The 21,340-nt window shown below is 39.7% G+C and overlaps 1 long non-coding RNA gene across 1 annotated transcript in view; it reads left to right on the top strand.

Moving 5' to 3' along the window:
* LOC142201402 (uncharacterized) overlaps positions 1-21,340 on the top strand; it is a 137,544-nt gene that overhangs the window by 13,187 nt on the left and 103,017 nt on the right. The window contains exon 2 of the long non-coding RNA XR_012715521.1: positions 6,476-6,537. This is a non-coding gene — a long non-coding RNA (uncharacterized LOC142201402). The remainder of the gene's footprint in view (positions 1-6,475; positions 6,538-21,340) is intronic.

Below are 21,340 nucleotides of genomic sequence, written 5' to 3'. Positions count from 1 at the left end.
TTTGTGGGGCTGATATAATTTTTATTTGTACGATTTTGGGGAATGTGTGACTTTTAGACATATTTTTCACGGTGGCAAAGTGCCTATGTATCTGTTAGGGTTTGCCATAAGCAATCCTCAATACATACAATATTTTGACATTAAAATCTGTTGGATTATTGCTTACAGATTGTAAGCCATTTTACCAGCCTAGGTATAAGTGTTTCAAACTCTCTGCTGCACCAAGCCACAGGCAAATGTCACCCTAAGGGTCCATTCACATAGAGTAAACGCGACGAGTCTGCGGCAAATCAACGCTGGTTCTGCAGCAGGCTCATCCTTGCTAGTCAGGAGAGCTGGCAGCTTGCTGTTATGAGGGAGCTGACTCTCTTTCTCATATGAATGAATTGACCAGCATTGATTGGCCAGTGTACAGCATTCGACCAATCCATGCTGGTCCTGCCGGAGGCTCGTCTGTGAGGAGGCGGAGTCTAGAATCGGACCACAATGGAGATTGCTGTGGTCCGATCTGTATAGCATTCGGCCAATCAACGTTGGCTCTGAATCGAATATTTACTGTGAATAGCTAGTAGTATTCGATCGAGTACGAATATTTCGAATACCGTAGTATTCGATCGAATACTACTCGCTCATCTCTATTATATGTTTGTGTGTAATAACACATTAGCATTAGTAGTGTGCAAATGTATTTTATATGTGTGGCATCATACATAATAAAACTTTCTTTGCAAATACCCGATGTACACTTTACTCGTTTTTTGACGTTTTTGCACTATTTAATCGTACTCAATATATCCTCTAATAGTATGCTATTATGCAATGTTATGTGTAGTGGTTTGGTAAACACACACATATATATTGAAGCCTCTTTGTGCACATAATTAGGATTTGGAGATTTGCTATTTGTGCCATGCTTTGAAGTCTGTTTATTACTATCTACTCCAGTCTTTATTAATCTGTGTAATAACACAATAGTGGGCAAAGTCTTTTTATATGTGTGGCATCAGACCTAATAAAACTTTCTTAGGGCGCGTTCAGATCTGCACCCGGTCTCCGTTCTGCAGGTTTCCGTTTCCTGCACAAAACAGGGCAGGAGACGGAAACCTGCAGTCATTTTTCAAATCCATTCATTTGAATGGGTTTGAAAAGTGTCCAGCCGTGAGCGCCGGTGAGTGTTTTATGCTCTCTGCGGCTAAACTGTTTTTTTTAACCGGACACAGAGTCGGACATGCAGTATGCTGTGTCCGGTTTAAAAAAACGGTTTCGCCGCGGAGAGCTCAAAACGCTCACCGGCGTTCACGGCTGGACTCGGCATGACAGGTTTCAGTCTTCTGCCGGCTGAAGACGGAAACCTAATACGGAGACCTGAACGCTGGTGTTAGTAAATATTTGATATACATCTTGCTCTTTTTCGGATGTTTTTTTCATTTCCTAGGTATTTCTATATCCTGTAATAGTATGCTATTATGCCATGTTATGTGTAGTGGTTTGGTTCATACACACATGTACATTAGAGACTTTTTGTCAATTGAATAATTTCTTTATTTAGTGTTATACTGTTTATGTAAATATCTGATATATGGCATCACATTTTCTGAGCAATTACATTTATTGTATGCTACTCTTTCATGCATTATATTCGTGCATGAATATTTATGTGTAGTATTAAGTCTTTGGTTTTGTGCCGTGTTTTAGATGGGACCCCTATTATGTATGGTAAATTTATTATTAGTTTTCAGTGCTTAAAGTTTAATAAAATATTTATATTTTCCAATTACGTTTTGTGTATGATTTCTTTGGTATATTCATATGGGTCAGTTACATCTCACATACAGTACTTCCAGTGACATCAACCGAGGAGAGCCCTTCAAAGGGTGATTCAAAGTAGGTGCTTACTTAAAAAAAAATTATTCCCAAACGTTTAAAAATTTACAGAGGGCATCCCCCATCTATTACAAGTGTTATTCTCTGTATTTTATTAGTGTAGGTCTGATACAGGTCTTGAACCCAGGATACTAGGCAAGTACTGTACTGCTTGAGTCAATGGCTCCATTATTGCCAGTGGGAACTTTTTCTTTTATCAAACTTCAGTAGTAAGCATACAATACTGAAGTTGAGTAAGAGAAAAACCTCCCATAGAAAATAATAGAGCAGTAGTACAAGTAGAAGAGTGGTCGCCTCGCATACATAACTATTGGGTGGATCCTAATAAATAAAATGGATTAGGACATAGAGTGCAGTGAAAACTAATGAGTCTGCAGCCGAGTGGGAGTGAACAGTGACTAAGTGAGGAGGCGTAAAAACCAGGAGACTTCTGGGAAAACTAGATGAGTTTTCATGCCTGTACTTCACCTACATAGCAGGTATTCCCAGAAGTGTTTTTTTTTTTTTTTTAACGCACCCTCTTCTGGCAGGAAGTCACACAGGAAGTTGCATCATTGTTTGCAAACAGACTAGTGCAAGAGCAATGCAGAGCCGTATTTCCTTACATGGCAGCTACTGTGTCCATTTTTGTCCTCGCAGGAGAAGTCTGTGGCCTCCTCTGTGAAGGAGACTTGGAGATGGTTATTGTCAGTCATAGGATCCAGCTACATACATTGGCAGCAAATGAAAGACAAAACATTGCAGGGAGACTATTCAACAAGGTTTTGTAGTTGTAGGCCAGTGCCCACAGCACTGCATTCTGCAGCTTGAGATTCTGCAAAATTTGGTGGCTATATAAGAAAGTTACAGCAACTTTAGCAGAAGATTGCTCTGCATGGCAGCGGTAAAGCAGTTTTATGCATATAAAAATTTTGCAGAGTCTTCTTTACTGCATGTGAATGGAATATTGTAAAATTTTGTTCCTTTTTATTATGCTTTATTATGGTACACTTTCATTATGGGGAATCTGCAACAAATATAGCGAGAGCATGTTCATACTGTTATGGAAAGAGTAAACAGTTGAAGAAATTTCTTCAGCAAATCTTCCCTGTGTGAATATACTATAAGTAGGGTTGAGCCGATCTTGAGATTTCAGGATCAATTTTAAAATCCGATTTCCGATCATTTTCCATTCGAACCCGATCCCAATTCCGATCCTAATGTAAGTCAATGGGATTTTTTTTAATGATCAAAGATCGGAATTTAAAAACGATCCTGTTCACTACATAGCATGGAGTCCAAAAATTGAAGCCTCCACGCTGTGTAGTGATTAAAAAATCTGCCGGCTACTTAGTCCCCCCACTTACCTGCACAGAACTGCTGCTGCCTCCTCTCCCGATGTGTACGCCGCTCCCCGGAGCTTCGGGCCGTTGTTCTCTCCGTGCGCTGGCAGAGTGCTGTGCCCGCTCCCGCCTCCCAAGCTAGTGTGACTGATGCTAGGAGAAGGCGGGTCTTGTGGCTTAGGAGAGTGTGGGCGGGGAGATGTGAGTGCATCACTCACGTCTCCCCTCCCTGTACCCGCCCACACTCTCCTAAGCCACAAAAAGCCCTGCCTACTCCCAGCAGTAACACTAGCCTAGGGAGGCGGGGGCGCGCACCGCGCTCTGCCGGTGTGCGAAGAGAGAGAGGAGAGAACAATGGCCCAGAGCTCCGGGGAGCGGCAGCGGTTCTGTGCATGTAAGTCAGTTGAGGGATCAGAATTCCATTCCCGATCTTTTTTTAGGCGGGATCGGAACTCGATTGCGAAATTTACTCGATCGCCGATTGAGATCCGATCTTTTCCAATCCCGATCGCTCAACCCCAACTATAAGCAGTCTTTCACACACATACTTTTTTGCCTTGTTGTTTTTTTTATTACAAACATTTTTATGCTTTCTTTTTCTGTAGCGAAGGCTAGGGGCAGAATGACAAAATTGCAGGATGCTGAATTTTGTCTTGGAAAACAGCAGATAATATGCAACTGGTTGTTGTACTTTTAAAATGTCCCTGTTGTCTTACAGCTGTCTGGGTGCAGCTTTTTTTTTTCTTTATAAAGTAAGTTAAAAATCATTGCAGAAAAATAAAACGCCGCTTTTATGAAAAATTCCAAACCAAACTCTGAAATACAATAAAGTACAAATGCAGCAGATGTCCTCCACATGATATCCAATCAAATGCCCCTCAAGTAGATCTATATTCCTTCACATAGGGTCCAGCAAAATGCGACCCCCCCCCCCATGCAGCCAAAGGTCCTTGAGCAGCCCGACCCTGCATCATATACAGGGGCGTAACTATCGGGGTAGCGGCTGCCACAGGGCCTGGGACACTTTTCTCAATGGGCAGTTACCAACTAGAGTTACTCCAGCCAGTAACAAGCCCTATTTACTTTCCGTTCCTGGCAGGGGCCGGGATCGGTAAGTGACGCCGTGGGCCCCACAAACACTATTATTATACTGGGGGGGGGGGGGGGGGTTGTCAGACCCCGAATATAATAACCGGAGGCCCGGGAGAGGTAAGGGAACATAAAAAATAGTGTTACTTACCCCTCCGGCAGGCTTCGGGCCCAGTTGTGTGACATCTATGATCGGGACCTGCGTCTCAGGTCGTGTGACGTCCCGGACATCATTGAAGATGGCCGACACAGAGGAGTGCAGCGGAGCCGGAGATAGGTAAGGGACAGTGTTTTTTATTTTGGTTCTCCCCTCTCTCCCCCCCCCCCCCATCTCCAATTATTATACTCTGGGGCCTGAAAAGACCCCAGAGTAAAATAATTGTTCATGGCTGTTCCTAATGGGGTAAAACACTGTGTATAGGGGCCACTATGGGGCGTAACAGTATGTGCAGGGACCACTAATAGAGCATGCAGGAATGCGCGCGGGGGTGGGGGAGAGTCAGGGTCTTTGGCACCGGTCGGGGGGGGGGGGGCATCATTCCTAGTTTTGCCACTGATCATATGCTAATGCTTCCCCATATAACTGACTCTTTTAGGTTGCAGTCATGTGCACCTTCAGCACTCTTGTTCTACCTAGATGTTAGCAGCAGGCTGCTTGATGCTGCCACCTGCTGGCCCGAATTAATTGTGTTTTCGGTTAGAAGAGAAATAATTAGAGAGGACCTTTCATGTCCTCAGGCAGGTGCGGTTTTATATACCGCTAGAAAGGTGACAGTGCACTGAATTCAGCACACTGTCGGCCTTCTTGTTATGTTCCCCTGGGCTGGAGATATCTGTGCCATTCGTTTCAGCACTGATCTCTGCCCGTTGTCATAAGGGCGTTTGTGATAGTCTAGATGGGCTGTGAGTAGCATCTCCCCCTTCCCCCTCCCCCAGGCAGTACTCACCCATAGCCGTGTGCTGTCTGAGGGGGCCTAGCCCACAGCCCAGATAAAATGTTAGGAACATTCTTATGACAGTGGACAGAGATCGGTGCCGAAACTAACAGCACTGATATCTCCAACCCTGGGGCACATAACAGGAAAAATGACTGTGAGCTGAGTTCAGTGCACTGTCTGCTTTCTAGCGAAGTATAAAACCATGTGTGCCTGAGGATATGAAAGGTTCTCTTTACAGCATACTAATTTAAGATGGGAAACCTGTAAGTGCATATTTGACACCTTTGGTCACCAGGTCCCACTACTGGTCTGATGGCTCCTGTAATACTCTGTATGTTATTTTTACTATCTATAAATTTTATACTTCTACCTTTTGTGAGCAGGGTCCTCACTTCTGTCTTATGAATTGATTTATTACACTGTACTGTCTCATTTTGTCTGTACACGAGCCCTATGATTTGGAAAGTGCTGTGGAATATGCCAGTGCTATATAATGAAAAAGGTAATTATTAGTATTATTATTATTATTAATAATAATAATAATAATAATAATAATAATAATAATAAAATTATACCTCCTTCTGATTTATACGCCTTTCCCCACCTCCCCACATATCATAGAACATGGACAAGGTACAGATGAAGTAAGAAATAGGGCTGCATGAATGGGTTAAAGTGCCATTTCTGGGTTAAACAGAATGTAGAGCAGGAGAAAGTACTATAGTTGAATAACATGCTGCACTTTAATGATATGGAAACACCTTTCCACATTAATGGTTTTCAAAGAAAAAAACAAAGTGGATAAAGGAAGCTGTCCAATTATTTAGACCAGTGTGAAGTGGGTTATACATTATAACATGACATTGTTATCACTGTATATATTCCTTCTAAAGGTGATGTCATTTCTTTGTCGGACATTCATTGTCTGGTAGCGAGAGTTCATTTACAACTTTAGATAGAACAGATATGTTGCCTCAGATTCCATTTTCACAGGGCTGAGTGTGTGAAAAATAGCAATGCTAAGCAAACCGAATAGCTGGAACCTAAAAGTTGTGTAAAAGCCATAGTCATTGCCAAGTGAAGGTCTACACTGCACAATCTTGAATTTTTTTTATTCAAAAGTACTCAACCATACCCCCTTACCCCCCTCCTCTTACACAGGATCTGCCAGAAACCAATTTTTAGGCAAGTATATGTCGTCTCTGTGTATAACTCCTGTCTATACGTATCATTTATTTCCAGGTGAAAGATAAAGCTGGAAATGGAGAAAGAGTTTACCCCTCTGGCATGTCTGCAGACATCAGGTAAGCATGGTAGACGTGTGCTGTATGTTTGTGTAATGTAAATCTAAAGAGGCATTGACCATAATTTATTTCTTTGGACGTTTTCCATGGTTTGTTCTGCTGTGTTGAATGTTACCTATCATGACAATGACTAATAATATTCATTTTGTGGCTGTATTGAAAATGAGCCCGTGTATAATATAATCTTACTGAATAACTTACGGCGTTGTGAAGAAAAAGAGAACCTGCCATGTGGTTTTTCAAGTAATGATCTTTCCTATGGTTGTCCCTCTTTACATTTTCTGTCATACGTTTTTAAAACCTTAGATCAGCATATGCAAATTTACATTAACTACTCTCGGGGGCAGGGAACAACTTCATTTCAGGATGTAGTTATTGTGTTAAATCACACCCTGTATGAGTTATTGGCATGTCCCTCATTGTAGGATGTCAGACTATTACCATGCCTAACTATTGGCTTAATGGGTTGTGATATAGTGCGATGACTAAATTAAGCTACTCCATGACCCCCCCCATGACTAATTAAAGTTAATTTGCATATGCTATTCTAAGGTTTTAATAGCTTATACTTTTCAGTTACAGAAAGGTTAGAGATGGACATCATTACTTGGGCCAGTCCTCCTGACAGATTACCTTTAAATTTATATGCTCCCCACCTGAGCGCTGCCCTCCTCACACATTGCCCTCCTCACTTCCTATATGAACAGATCAGACCATCAGTGCAAATATAGCAGAGCCTTGATCTGATTCTCATAGACTTGCATTGCACTGTGTTCATCAAAGAAGCAGAGGAATGGACATAATGTTACAATAAAGCTATTGATAAGGTTTTCAGCAATATTGCACTGCTCACAGGCTTATTTTCAATCTGTGGGGACCAAAAAATGACTGGAGTGATTCTTTAAAGATGTCTCACAAAGACTGCCGCTGTTTATATCTTTTTATTAAGATATATGAACTGTATATGGGAGGGTCTCTATTCAGGACTCTACTCTCCAAATCACAATTGTGAGGTACTCTGTATTGTGTATAGGACACTACTGTTGTATTCATATCTGCCGCTATGAAAGAGATGGGAAGTGAGCATTAAAGCTCCCAACATAGAGAAAATGTCTGGAGCTGTGGTCAGGTGAAAGCTGATTTGTGAGGATCTGAAAGTCATACCAGCACTAATCTCAGTTTGATTGTCTGACTTAAAGGTGTTTTGTGAACTAAAAAGAAAGAGTGTAAAAAGGATGAGAATGTTTGTTATATGAATGAGCAAACCTGACTATGTGTTGACCATTCTTTCCATTCCTCATGGTTTCAGGCTTGTTTTACACTTCTTGGTTGTTGGGGTGTCAGTGTTTTTCTCAGGCAGCCCTTCCCAGAATCCTCCCACTGCATTTTCTGGAAGTTTTCATCCATGCCCAATACACCCTCTTTGCTTTGCTTTCTCAACCCATTACACTTTTTGATGATGTGTCATACTCTCCCTATGTACTTCCAACCTATTTGCTATTTTAGCAATATACACATATAGCCATGCCTATATATGTGAACATCTCCTATACACACGCATACTCTCCTATATATATAGTGTGAATTCACAGCAGTAGAAGCTACTAAAAAGTACTGATATCTGCAGGCAATAAAGGAAATGAAATAAATTCTAACTGAGCCTTGGGGTATTCTATTCTAATTAACTACTATGCAGTATTTCATAACATATATATATATATATATATATATATATATATATATATATATATATATATATATAAATTTATATATTTTTGTCTATATTTACAGCATAAAAAATTCATTTACTCATTCAGTTTATTTTTTAAACACATTGGTACAAATCAGTGACATTGGACATAATCTAATCTTCTGCTCCTGCATATAAACAAAGTCAGCCAGGGTGTGACTGACAACCTTGTTGCTATGTCATTTGCCACTGATATCTATTAAATCATTAAAACAAATTGTTAATGATTACTCGCTAATAACGTCAGCTCATTATGTTCATCTCCAATTAATACTACCTTAGCCTAAGTTCACACTTGCATCGAGCTCTGCCTCGTTCGGGTCCACTGGGGGACCAGAATAATGGACAGCCCGTCCACTAAAGCAGCGGTTACACGCGTACCTCATAGACTATTATGGGGTGTATAAAACTGGTGGGGAGAAAAGTTCTATGGTGACTGTGACACAGATGTGAACCTACAATATCCAAAAATGGGTGCCTCCCATTTTTGAATATTGTTGTTTCTACTTTGGTAGCTCCGATCCAGTGTGTTCACAAATGTGAACCTAGCCTTATATGTACCTTCCATATAGACCTCATATACGCCCCTGGACAATGGGAACTTTTCCTGGAAGAGGGCAGCATGTGCCTTCTTCATGTATTATAAAACAGTGACCATAACTAAATCTAACTAATATCAAGTAATTCATGAAGACAAACTATAGCAATATATAAGGTCTGCATGTTCTTGTTCTGGCACCAACAAAGAAGATGGAACAAGTCTCATTGGAGTGCTTGTTGGCATGACACAAAAATGTCATATTAATTTATAACACTAAAAAGTTAGTGACCATAGTATATAAAAAATGGTAACTGGTATTAAGTAGCAGTTCTCAGACTTGTATCACAAACCTATTTGAAATGACGTATCTGATAACTTTGACCTCCTAGTTAAATGCTATATTGTACAAATGTATCTCTTGCAGCTCCTTGCAGTGTAGCGATGATATGCAGAGCTGCTGGCCACCTTTAATTCTAGGTTTGTTTCCTCTTCCAAACACTTATCAGATTACTGCAACATCCTTCTCTTTGGCTTTCCAGCAAATGATCTTGTCTTCCCCTTTAATCTGCTGGCTGGTTAATCTTTATTTCTCCTGCCTGGCTTTTGATTGGCCTCTCTTCTTGCCAGTCCCTTCACTAGCTACCATTTGCCCAGGAAATAGAATTTAAAATGTTAACAGAGAGATACAAGACCTTCCACAACCTCTGTCCTAATGTCCCTCTATCTCACCAGACGTAATATTAAATTCTCACAAGACCACCTTCTTCACTTTTCTGTTATCCACTTTTCACACTGCCACCTCCAAGATTTATTCAGTGCATCCCTTATACTTTGGAACCTGCTACCACCATACATAAGACTGTCCCCCACAATCACAGTCTTCAAGAGCAACCTGCAAACTTACCTCTTCGGAAAAGCCTACAACCTCCAATAATCCTGCTGTAATTACACCATCATGTGAACAGGTTGAAGCCTTGCCTACTGTCTTCATCCCCATACCTTGTAGATTATTTGCCCTCGTAGGTAGGGACCTGTCTTTTATTGTGCTAGTTGGTCACTAAGTTTATTGTACTTGTATTATTTATGTAAACCTTTTTTTATATACACAGCAACATGGAATTAAAAGGGTTCCTCCATCTCCATCTCTCAGCAGTTTGCCTGCTATCTCTACTTCTCACTTCCTGTATTCTTCCACAAGCTGGTGAGCAGCTTTGACAGTTTGATGAATGAAACACTATGCCTAATAGTAGCCTAATAGATATAGATATTGCCTCTAGCATGAGAGTTTATTATTACTTGAAATATTGTATAAATGCAGATCAAATGATATGCACAGTAAATGTATACTGTATTCATTACACAGGGTTGTATAGAACACTTATACAGACAGCAATGAGTTCATTGCAAGGCCAATCACATTGTCTGAGCTTTTATCAGCAAACTGCCATTAGCTAACCTGATTGTCCTGAATGCAAAGCAATGAGAGAGCCCAGTTCCCTAGAGAATAGTGACTTGTCCTCTATCCTGTCCCATCAGATATAGGTCAGGCACTAAGGAAACAATGTGCAAACAATGGGAGAAATACTCTAACACAGCAGCATTACTAAAGCAATTTGCATAAACTAGATAGGATCTTTGAGATGTGAATCTATCTATCTATCTATCTATCTATCTATCTATCTATCTATCTATCTATCTATCTATCTATATGAGTTTAAGGGCTGTTCCTCACAATAAAAAAAACCTCAAAAACAACTGAAGCTAAAAGTAAGGCTATTCTAACATCTACATTTAAACTGCTGTTGGAAGCCTTTGACACAGATTCCATTGAGAAGCACATACAGTACAGTGGAGCAAACTGCACTATTTGATCTGGTAAAAATGAGGGAGAGTATGATCAAAACTCCAGAGTCCCATTATAGTCAGTGAGATCCATTTGGTATCATTAATGTCCTTCATGAAACACATCCATTTATGATATACATTTTATATTTCTATATTATAGAACAGAATAGAACTTTCTGATCGACAAGTTAATGCCCAAGTCTTAATTTTACTTCTAGAAAAGTATGGTTGCAACCAACATTACTTGCAACTGCAATAGATGGTCCTCAAATAGCACTAGCACCTGAGCTCTGGTGACTGAGGAGCCCTGAATGCCCCTCTGCCATATAGAAAGACAGACATTTCATAAATCTCATATTTTAAGGGTGGGCCTTGTTAAAGAATTTGTGGTGAAGTCCCGAAACTTAGTTACTACATAGGCGGTAGGCTATCCATGCCCCTTTTAATAGACATCACAACCTCAACAGATAGGCTCTATTTTTGCTGAGGCTAATATCACCTCGCAAAGAGCTCCCACAGTTTGGTGTTTCTGTAAATCTAAGGGTAGGATCGTGCTGCCGTTATTAATATTCGTCTTGTGGTGTTTTGTTTTTTTTTTGTATTTTTTAACTTTTGTCATGTTTTCACATTAACATCAATGGGAACGGACCCAGATTGTTGAGTTCTATATCTGCATTTGTCTCTCTCTTCTACCGTTAATGCCCTTTTTTTTTTTTTTTTTTTTTTTTTTTTTTAAATGTAGATTGTGAGCCCCATATAGGGATCACATTGTACTTCTTTTTTTTTTTTTCCTATCAGTATGTCTTTGTAGAATGGGAGGAAATCCACACAAAAACGGGGAGAACATACAAACTCCTTGCAGATGTTGTTCCTGGCGGGATACAAACCCAGGACTCCAGCGCTGCAAGGCTGCAGTGCTAACCACTGAGTCACTGTGTTGCCCCATACCGTTAACGCCCATTGCGCTCATCCTTTGACCTTCATACTGGTGAAGAAGGTTGCTGACGTGTCTCATAATACTGATTCACAACAAAATCCTATGTGCTCAGTTTATTCTCCCTCAGCCCTAAAACCGTGACTTGTCTGTCCTGTAATATTTGTTGTGTAACTCAGAAAAATAGAAAATGGCTGCCACTGTATAATGGAGATGTCCTGGTGACATAGTTTCCCTGTAATACTTACTACAGATTGGTGTGTACAGCTTACTTACGTGTCTTTTAGATGAAGCTTGTCTGGGATACCAGTTCCAGCCAGCGAACTTATTCTTCTTACTGATTCCATACCCAGGTTTTAGTTGTCGGGGTGCTACACCAGGTACTAACTTCTGCATACTAGGGCGACCCCACAAAACCTACTCTGACTTATACATCTAGACATCACAATGCTCATAGTCCCTCAGATCCTTCTGCTTGATCAATTTTTCTACTTTCAAAAACTGACTGTTCGCTTACTGTCTAATATATTCCAACTCTTGTCAGATGCCATTGTCCCAAGATTGACAAGATTGTCAATGCTATTCATGTCATCTTTCAGTGGTTATAACGTTACTGCTGACTGGTGTATAAATATTTAATCCAACTAATTCCATGAAAAGAAAAATATCTGAAACTACATAACTCAATGTTTAAAAAACTTTTGATGTCGTCTTACTATTGATGCCACACATTTATCTTTACGTATTTGGGCTTCATGAATTTGGGAAAGTTGTCTTTAGTAACTGCCATCAAGGGAGTTAACTGGACTCATGGTTTGTTACCACCAAAGTCAACAGCTTCCTCCGAGATGAGATTTGACTCCTCCAGTCCCATGCTACAGCTATTTCAATGGTTTAGTCCTAAAAGCAGGTCAAAGTAATTTTACATTCATCACAAAAAGTCCGGAATTTGCCAGGCTGGACAAGAAGAGATAGCTATTTATATGTGAAAGTCCTCTTTCTTGTACAAGCACATGCATTAAATATTGATTTCCCAGGTGGTAACTTGCATGATTTGTTCTTCTAGAAGCATTTTGCCTTTGGGAAGTTGTCATGCCTACCAAGGCAGACAATCAAAGACATGACTTTTACGGAAAATCGGCTGTCTTAATTCATGCACAAGAGCCCTTTGTTTTTTAATCTGCTGTGAATAATAGGCATTCCCATGAAACGAATAAAAAGAAAAGATGTTCTTAAAATGAAAAGATGTTCTTGAAAACCTTACTTCCTGTTAGGCCAATATACCTTCAGAAACATAAAAAAAAGTTAATTGCTTTCATTTAACAAATAAAGCATTATCCTTCTGAAGTATACTCATTATTTTACTACTTTACAGAAGAAACTATTTCTTATAAAAAAAAAAAAAAATTCTTGCTGTACAATAATAATGTAAATTTTTTATTGCAAATTACGGTATTTTATGTTTGAAATAACAATTGGGTATTTTTCCAAGTACAAAGAGATATACTACGTATGAAATTACAGTAGGATTACAGGTTTATTATCCTTTTGTTAAAGCACTTGAGAAAGAAGCATGAAGTCTTATAAATATTGTCGGTTGCTCTGAGAATGTTCATGCTCAACTTCTTTCAGAGTAAAGAAATTAAAAGAAAAAAGTTGGGAGAAAAAACATTTTGATATTACACATTTGACTTAAAGGGATTCTACCACTAAATAGCTATTTTTTTTCTGCTTTGGATGTCGGAATAGCCTTTAGAAAGGCTATTCGTCTCTTACCTTTAGACGTGGTCTCCACGGCGCCGTTCCTTAGAAATCCTAGTTTTTACCAGTATGCTAATGAGTTCTCTCGCAGCAATGGGGGCGGCCCCAGCGCTCAAACGGCGATGGGGACGTCCCTATGGCCGCCTGAGAACTCTCTTCAGCTACATCCTCCCCTTCTCTAGTTTTCCTTCTGCATCATCTCTGACGCCTGCGCAGTCAGCTCTGCCAGCAAGACACTAGTAGAGCCGACTGAGCATGCCGGTCGGCGGCCGCCATATTTGAGGCCACAACTGCATGCATGTGCAGTACGCTGCTCCTCGAAGTCTTCACCGAACAGAGCATACTGTGCATGCTCAGTAAGGTCTGTACAGACCTCTGACGCGCGAGTGAAGTCATCCAGGCTTTGGAGGACTGTACAGAACTTACTGTGCATGCACAGTACGCTCTATTCGAAGAATTCGAGGTGCATACTATAAAATATGGCCGTATATCTGCCTGAAACTTTTGACATTTGACAGTCTGACATTTCAATCGCATTATTTTGTTGGCAATGAGAACGGTGAAAAGCGAAAGAAACAAATCGAATATTTTGCACATATTACTTGGGGGGGGGAGAGAATATATACACCTGAACACTGACTGTTATTTACTAGAGATGAGCTAGTAGTATTCAGTCGAGTAGGTTTTCGATCGAATACTACGGTATTCGAAATACTTGTACTCGGTCAAATACCACGTGGTAAACGCCTCATACTCAATCGGATACTACTCGCTCATCTCTATTATTTACCAAAAAGTTACATAAAAAATAAGAACACTCTGAAATGCAAAAAAAAATTAGGACTTTTCGACGCTTTATTGGGAAAAAAAAAGTTATAGCACTGAGAAAACAGCGAGGCTCTGAAACTGAAAAATGTGCTGTGTCTGCAAGGCCAATCTGACCCATGTACTTAAAATGTTAATAAACTATCCACAGCCAAAGTATACAGTATTTCACAGACAAGATGTCTGTTTGCGGTATGAATACTAGGAATTAATATTTCACTTACATATAATGAAATACTCAGCACAAATTAACAGCAGTTATCATTAATGCAGGGAAGCAGTTAAGGTTTTTTGGTTGAGTATAGAGGTTCCTACACATGCCAGCAAACACAATTATGATTTCTCTGCGTCTCTTAATTTCAAATTAATAGAAAATAGGAATTATAAATAATAATAACATGAAGGATGATGTATCTTTCAAACCATACAGTACATTCTTTTTCTGCTACTGCATTCTTTTTTTACAATCCAATATACATACATCCGAGATGTCATATTTTTCATTTAGGTGTTACTACCCAAGTTATGTTGCAGCTAAAAAAATTCACTTTCTAAGCTGACTTGCAGTTTTTGCTTTTTTTTCCTATAGAACCTATTTTTTTTTACATTGTAAAGGCTGAGCTGCTACGAACAGAAGTGTGAACTTATTGTAATATTCTTTACAATTACAAACAAAATGAAGGCCATAATCATATCTGTGTTATCAGTTTTTCTGTTCCATTCAAAGATCAGAAAAAAATGATAAAAAAAATCACCATTTAATTTCATAGATTCCTTAAACTGCTCAGGTTTCGTCCATTTGCACTTTTTTTCAGAAAAAAGACATGCATGCAGGATTTGTTCCACCATCCATAAAACAAAATGTAGTTTTCCTCATATTGCAGTTTAAACATAAAAAATAAGCATTAGCGAAAACAATAAAAATCTGATTGAACTCTTCCTTTCCTTTAGATGTCTAGCTGATAGCTACTGCTCAGTCCTTTGAAAACCCCTCCATGTACCCTAGATGGTTAATCTTTCCTACAAACATTCATGCAATAAGTATGGCTACCTTGCTCAATTAAACTTTCATACCCATAATTCCATTTTTTGATTCTATTTGGTGTCTATAGCTTTAAAAACATCTAGTTGTCATTTGCATGTTTTTCAGACCCAATTTACATAACAGTGGTTTCTGCTGTGATGGAGTCTCTTGACTCTTGTTTTTGAATGCCTAATTGTATACAACCTTGTGAAATACAGTCGATATACAGTCATAGGTCATAAAGACAAAGAAATGAAACTATAGCAAGAAAAAAATGCTTAGGTTTCCCACTTAATTATATGACAGCTATTTTTGCAATTTTTTATCTTACAGTATGAGGCTGATTGGTGAGGGTCCCACTCCTGGGACCTTGATAACTAGAGTGTTTTGCCCCACTGGGGTGCAGACCAGCAGAGGTTTAGCAAGTTACCCCTAATCCTGTGTAAAGGGAGTAACTTGATGTGGCTGGACAACCCCTTTAAGATACATGTAGATCAATTGCCTTTAGAATCCAGATCGTAGCTCACATTTTTCAAATGACTTTCTGCAAGTAAAAACAACACAAAAATGTTGGAAAACACCAGAAGATTAAAGAAGAAGAAATATTTCTTCCCACTATTTTTGCTAAATTATGTTTCTTCTCTTATGCAAATTAGGATCACAAAGCATCAGGAGGGAGCTCCCCCAGTGCTCTGAGCACCCTCCACATCATAACTCTCCACCGCCCCTTTTATGCTTCTGATCACTCCCCTCCTCCTCTTTGCCAGAACTTCTGCCTTTCACAGGCATCGGACGCAGCACTGTAAGTATATCAAACCTCGCACATGCGCTATTAGCTCTGCCTCTCTGAGTTCAGACTCCTGCACCAATACACTTGTGAAGCAGACCACCAGAAAATGGCCATCCAGACATGCGCTGTTGGTTCTGCCCGAGCCCAAAGTGGCATAGCCAATTGCGCACGCACGAGGATTGATATACATACAGCTCTGCATCTGATGCCTGTGAAAGGCAGAAGTTCCAGTGAAGAGGCAGGGAGTGATCAGAAGCATAAAAGGGGCGGTGGAGAGTTATGACGCGGGGAGAATGTCCTGGTGCTCCGTGATCCTAATTTGCATAAGAGGCAAAACAGAATTTAGCAAAAACAGTGGGGAGAAGCAAAGAGTGAAAGGGAGTAGAATAGCCTTTTTAAAGACCATTCCAATGTGCCATTAATTTTATTTTTTTTCAATTAATCAGTTGTATGCCCTGTTGACTAATCTGTCACATTTGTCACTGGGAGAAAGACCAGTTTATGCTATGGTCACATTTAGGCCCGTTGTTCTGGTTCATTTGAGGACCAGAACAATGGACACATGGACTACAAAAACAGCAGATACTAATGGTGCTCAGTAGAATCCATTTACTGTAAGGGGATCCGTCGGGTGTCAGCTCTTTTAAACGGAAACCACTGGACTAAAAAGTCGGTCCTCAACACTTTTATGTCTGGCAATTTTCAGCAGTCACTGCAAACGAGTCTCCAAACAGGCTCCAACGCTCATGTGAGCCCAGCCTTACAACTTTATTTAGGTCTCGTATGGACAAGTCTCCCTCAATACAATTTTTTACAATTGTGGACTGACTTGGCTCTGACTACATAGAAATAAAATATCTTTATTAAGCACTCTTATATTTTCATCTTTATCTAGAAAAAAACCTACCGTTCCATTATATTAGCTGCACAAATTGAGCACATTCTTTATTTCTGTTTACACTCTAGCACAACTCCGTGGGAGATCATTGGTTCTGTCTAACGCTGGCAAATGTTTGAAAATAAATTCACAAGTTTGTCGACACTTTCTTCTGCTCATTTGCATTTCTGCTTTTAGGTTACTGAACTTCTACAACATAATTAGTGCTTTAGAGCTGAAATCATTTGTTGCAGACTGGCATATCCATCACGGATTTCACCACTTTGGCCATAGTTCCTCAATCATCCCAAAAAACTGGTCAAGCTGCACAAATGTTCTTTATAGGTAGATGAAACAAATAACTCTTTGTTTATGTTTTCCCATTTCCTCCCCTATAAACTAAAGTCACCAGGCAAGTGTGCTGAGTCAGGAAATACAACCTCCATCCCCAATAACTTTTTCATTTTTCAATCTACGTAGTCGTGTAACACCTCCTTTTTTATTTTATTTATTTATTTTTTTATATACAACAAAGCATATTTAGTCTCAATCCAAAGACCCCCACCAATCCTGAGAATAGGTAATGTTTTTTTTACCAGTTATGAATTCAGGCTGAATGCATCTGCTACGTAGGTGTTCCCTTGCTAGACAGGACACATCAATGCTACCATTCATATCAATGATGCTGAACTACAGCCCTCCGTTGTCTCTGCCCTGTCCAGTATGTGCATTGTGATCCCTATATGTGGTTAGACCTCCACTGTTCAACTGTTTTATCCTCAATTCTATGGATAAAGGAGAAATATGTTTTGTGGCATAACATCCCAGGGCATCATGTAGAATATTAAAGGGATTCTACCATTAAAACTTTTTTTTTTTTTGTGGATAAGACATCGGAATAGCCTTTAGAAAGGCTATTCGTCTCTTACCTTTAGACGTGGTCTCTGCTGCGCCGTTCCTTAGAAATACCGTTTTTTACCGATAAGCAAATGAGTTATCTTGCAGCGATGGGGACGTCCCCACCACTGCCAGAGAATTGTCTCCAGCGCCGCCTCCTTCTTCGTCCGCAGCGTCATCTTCAATGTCTTCTTCCGGCGCAGGCTCGTAACTTCTAGGCGTCGGGCCTTGAGCAGAGCAGACTGCGCAGGCCACGGGAAAATGGCCGCTAACAATACTGTGCAAGCGGTCATTTTCCCGTGACCTGTGTGCCTGCGCAGTCTGCTCTGCTCAAGGCCTGACGCCGAAAAGTTACGAGCCTGCGCTGGAAGAAGACGAAGCTGCGGACGAAGAAGGATGCAGCACTGGAGACAATTCCCTGGCAGCGGTGGACACGTCCCCATCACTGCGAGAGAACTCATTTGCATACCCGTAAAAACTAGTATTTCTAAGGAACGGTGCAGCGGAGACCACGTCTAAAGGTAAGAGACGAATAGCCTTTCTAAAGGCTATTCCGACGTCTTAAACACACAAAAAAAAGGTTTTAACCCCTTAGCGACCCTTGACGTAACTGTACGTCATGGGTCGCATGGGGATGTATGGAGCGAGCTCACACGCTGAGCTCGCTCCATACACGGCAGATGCCGGCTGTATCATACAGCCAGGACCTGCCAATAACAGCAGCGGTCGGTGCCCGAGCCGATCGCTGCTGTTAACCTTTTACACACTGCGGTCAAACGCGACCGCAGCGTGTAAACAGCGCAGGCGGCATGGGCGCCGCCATGTTTCCCCGATCGCCGCCCTCCTGAACGTCACATGAGGGCGGTGATCGGTTGCTATGACAGCCGGAAGCCTATTGAAGGCTTCCAGGCTTGTCTCTGCACTAGATCTATTAGACGATGCCAGAGGCATCGTCTAATAGAAGTGCTGCGATTTTGCTATTCACTGCAATACTGTAGTATTGCAGTGAATAGTATGGGCGATCAGACCCCCTAGGTTTCAAGGTACCTAAGGGGTCTGATCATAAATGTAACAGAAGAAAAAAAAAAGTTTTTAAAAGTATTAAAAAAATAAAAAAATATAAAAGTTCAAATCACCCCCCTTTCCCTAGATTAGCTATAAAAGTAATTAAAGAACATTAAACATAAACATATTAGGTATCCCCGCGCTCCAAAATGCCCGAACTATTAGAATATTAAAACATTTATCCCGTACTGCGAACAACTTAGCGGCAAAAAAAATAAAAACAGCCAAAAAGCGTTTTTTTCAACACTTTGCCTCTTATAAAAAATTGAATAAAAAGTGATCAAACCATCAGATCTTTCCCCAAATGGTATCAATAGAAACGTCATCTTGTCCCGCATAAAAAGACACCACAACCAGCTCCATACATGGAAATATGAAAAAGTTACAGGTGTTAGAACATGATGACACAAATTTTTTTTTCTATTTTGCAAAGTTTATCATTTTTTTAAAAGTATCAAAACATTTCAAATACTATATAAATTTGGTATCACCGCGTTCGTACTGACACGTAGAACACAGGTAACATGTCATTTGTACCAAACAGTGAACGCTGTAAAAATTAAACCCATAAGAAAATGGCGCAAATGCATTTTTTCTCCAATTGCACCTCATTCTGAATTTTTTTCCAGCTTCCCAGTACATTGCACAACATATTGAATGGTGCCATTACAAAGTACAATTTGTCCCGCAAACAATAAGCCATCATGTGACTCTGTGAACTGAAAAATGAAAAAGTTATGGCTCTTGAAATGTGAGGAGGGAAAAACAAAAATGCGAAACCAAAAAATGGCCTGGTCCTTAAGGGGTTAATGGTAGAATCCCTTTAAAGGAAAATCATGGTAGCAATGGAATAAGCATCCATGTTTATCTATCCCTGGGCAACTTTTAACCTTTTAGGAAAGAAACAATGAGACAGCAATTCCGTTTTCTTTACACCTATTAAACAGAGCTCTGTATATGCCTTATCCTACAGTAGCTACATTTCCAGTATACCACATCAAGATGTACTTATGATGGACAGCTAAGTAGCTCTTATATGACATGGGTGTATGAGTTGGCAAACTTAAAATTAGTAGTCATTAAGAAAATATGCTTCCATGAGAAGTCCTTACAGTGATTGTTTGTACTGTAAAACATAGATTTCTGTGGTCGCACAATTACTTTTTCTCATTTATCTCAAATTTTCCTCAATTAAGTGATACTGCGATGGCATAGTCAGACCCAATGCACACTTTGCTTTTAATTTATGCATTTTAGTAAGTCATACAGATTATATTTGTTTCCACGTTGTAGTCAGAGCAGCAATTGCATTAGGTTTTGGAGTATGTAACCTCTGCCATAGTTTCATTTAGCTTGGTTTTCATTTCATTTTAATTAGCTTCATTATTTTTCCTAGGCAAAATGTTTGCTTTATCTTCTCTGATGAGTAGTCTAATTGTATCTTTCTTGCCTTAAGTAATATCTCGTTAACTTTCTAAGCCTTCTTTTCCAGGCCATCTACAGAATTAATTTCCTGCTGTTGCACTGATGTTACTTCTTTATTGTAACCCCCAAAGTTTTAGATTACAATTTTATAGTTCGTACTGTTCCTTTTTTTTTTTTTTTTAAGAAAAATCTTTATAGACCATGCAATATATACAAGCACGCAACTTTAAAAAAAAACAGACCTAGAAAGTACAGAACAAAGAAATGCAGCTGAAACATCAGCATGCAGATAAATAAATCTTAGTAGTATTCTTTGCAACCTTAACATCTGTGAATCATAGAGCTGTGACATAATTGTTTTTTGATCAGCTTTTCGCGGTAGTAAATGAACAGTGTGAATAAGTGGAATGAGGTTGTAAATGTGTTGTCTATGGGAGGAATAGCAGATGGCAGGTGAGATTCAGCTCTTGTTTCTCAGAATGTGTGAATGACCTAAAGCATTGTGTTCTCTAAATCTGTTTATTTTACTTATTCCTTTTTTAATGTGACATTGTAGCTTAAATTACCCCTCTCAAAAAAAAAAAAAAAACCTGGTCTGAAGATACTTTAAAGGGGCTCTATCATTGGGAAAAGTCATTTTTAACTAAGCACATACTTAGCCTTTAGAAAGGCTATTTCACACATACCTTTTGTATGTAAATCGCCTCCGTAGTTTTTGAATGAACCTGTTTTTATTCATATGCTAAATAGGCTCCAGCAAGCACTGTCTTTCTGTTGTGTGTGTGTGCGAGCAGGGAGATGAGAGCAGCAGCCTATGCTGTACAGGCCCATAGGAGAGAATAGCAGAGGGTGCACGATGAGACTTCCAATGCACGGTGGAAGCTAATTCGCATATAGATAAAAAGGGGCTCATTCAAAAACTACTGAGGTGATTTACATACAAAAAGTATGTGTGGAATAGCCTTTCTAAAGGTTATGCAAGTATGTACTTAGCTAAAAATGACTTTTCCCAATGATAGAGCCCCTTTAAATGTTAGGTTGTATTTACCTGTAATGCCCGTAATATAAT

Source organism: Leptodactylus fuscus, chromosome 4 (assembly GCF_031893055.1).
Source record: "Leptodactylus fuscus isolate aLepFus1 chromosome 4, aLepFus1.hap2, whole genome shotgun sequence".
In the NCBI taxonomy this organism is placed as follows: domain Eukaryota; kingdom Metazoa; phylum Chordata; class Amphibia; order Anura; family Leptodactylidae; genus Leptodactylus; species Leptodactylus fuscus.
This window is presented reverse-complemented; position numbering and strand designations above follow the sequence as displayed.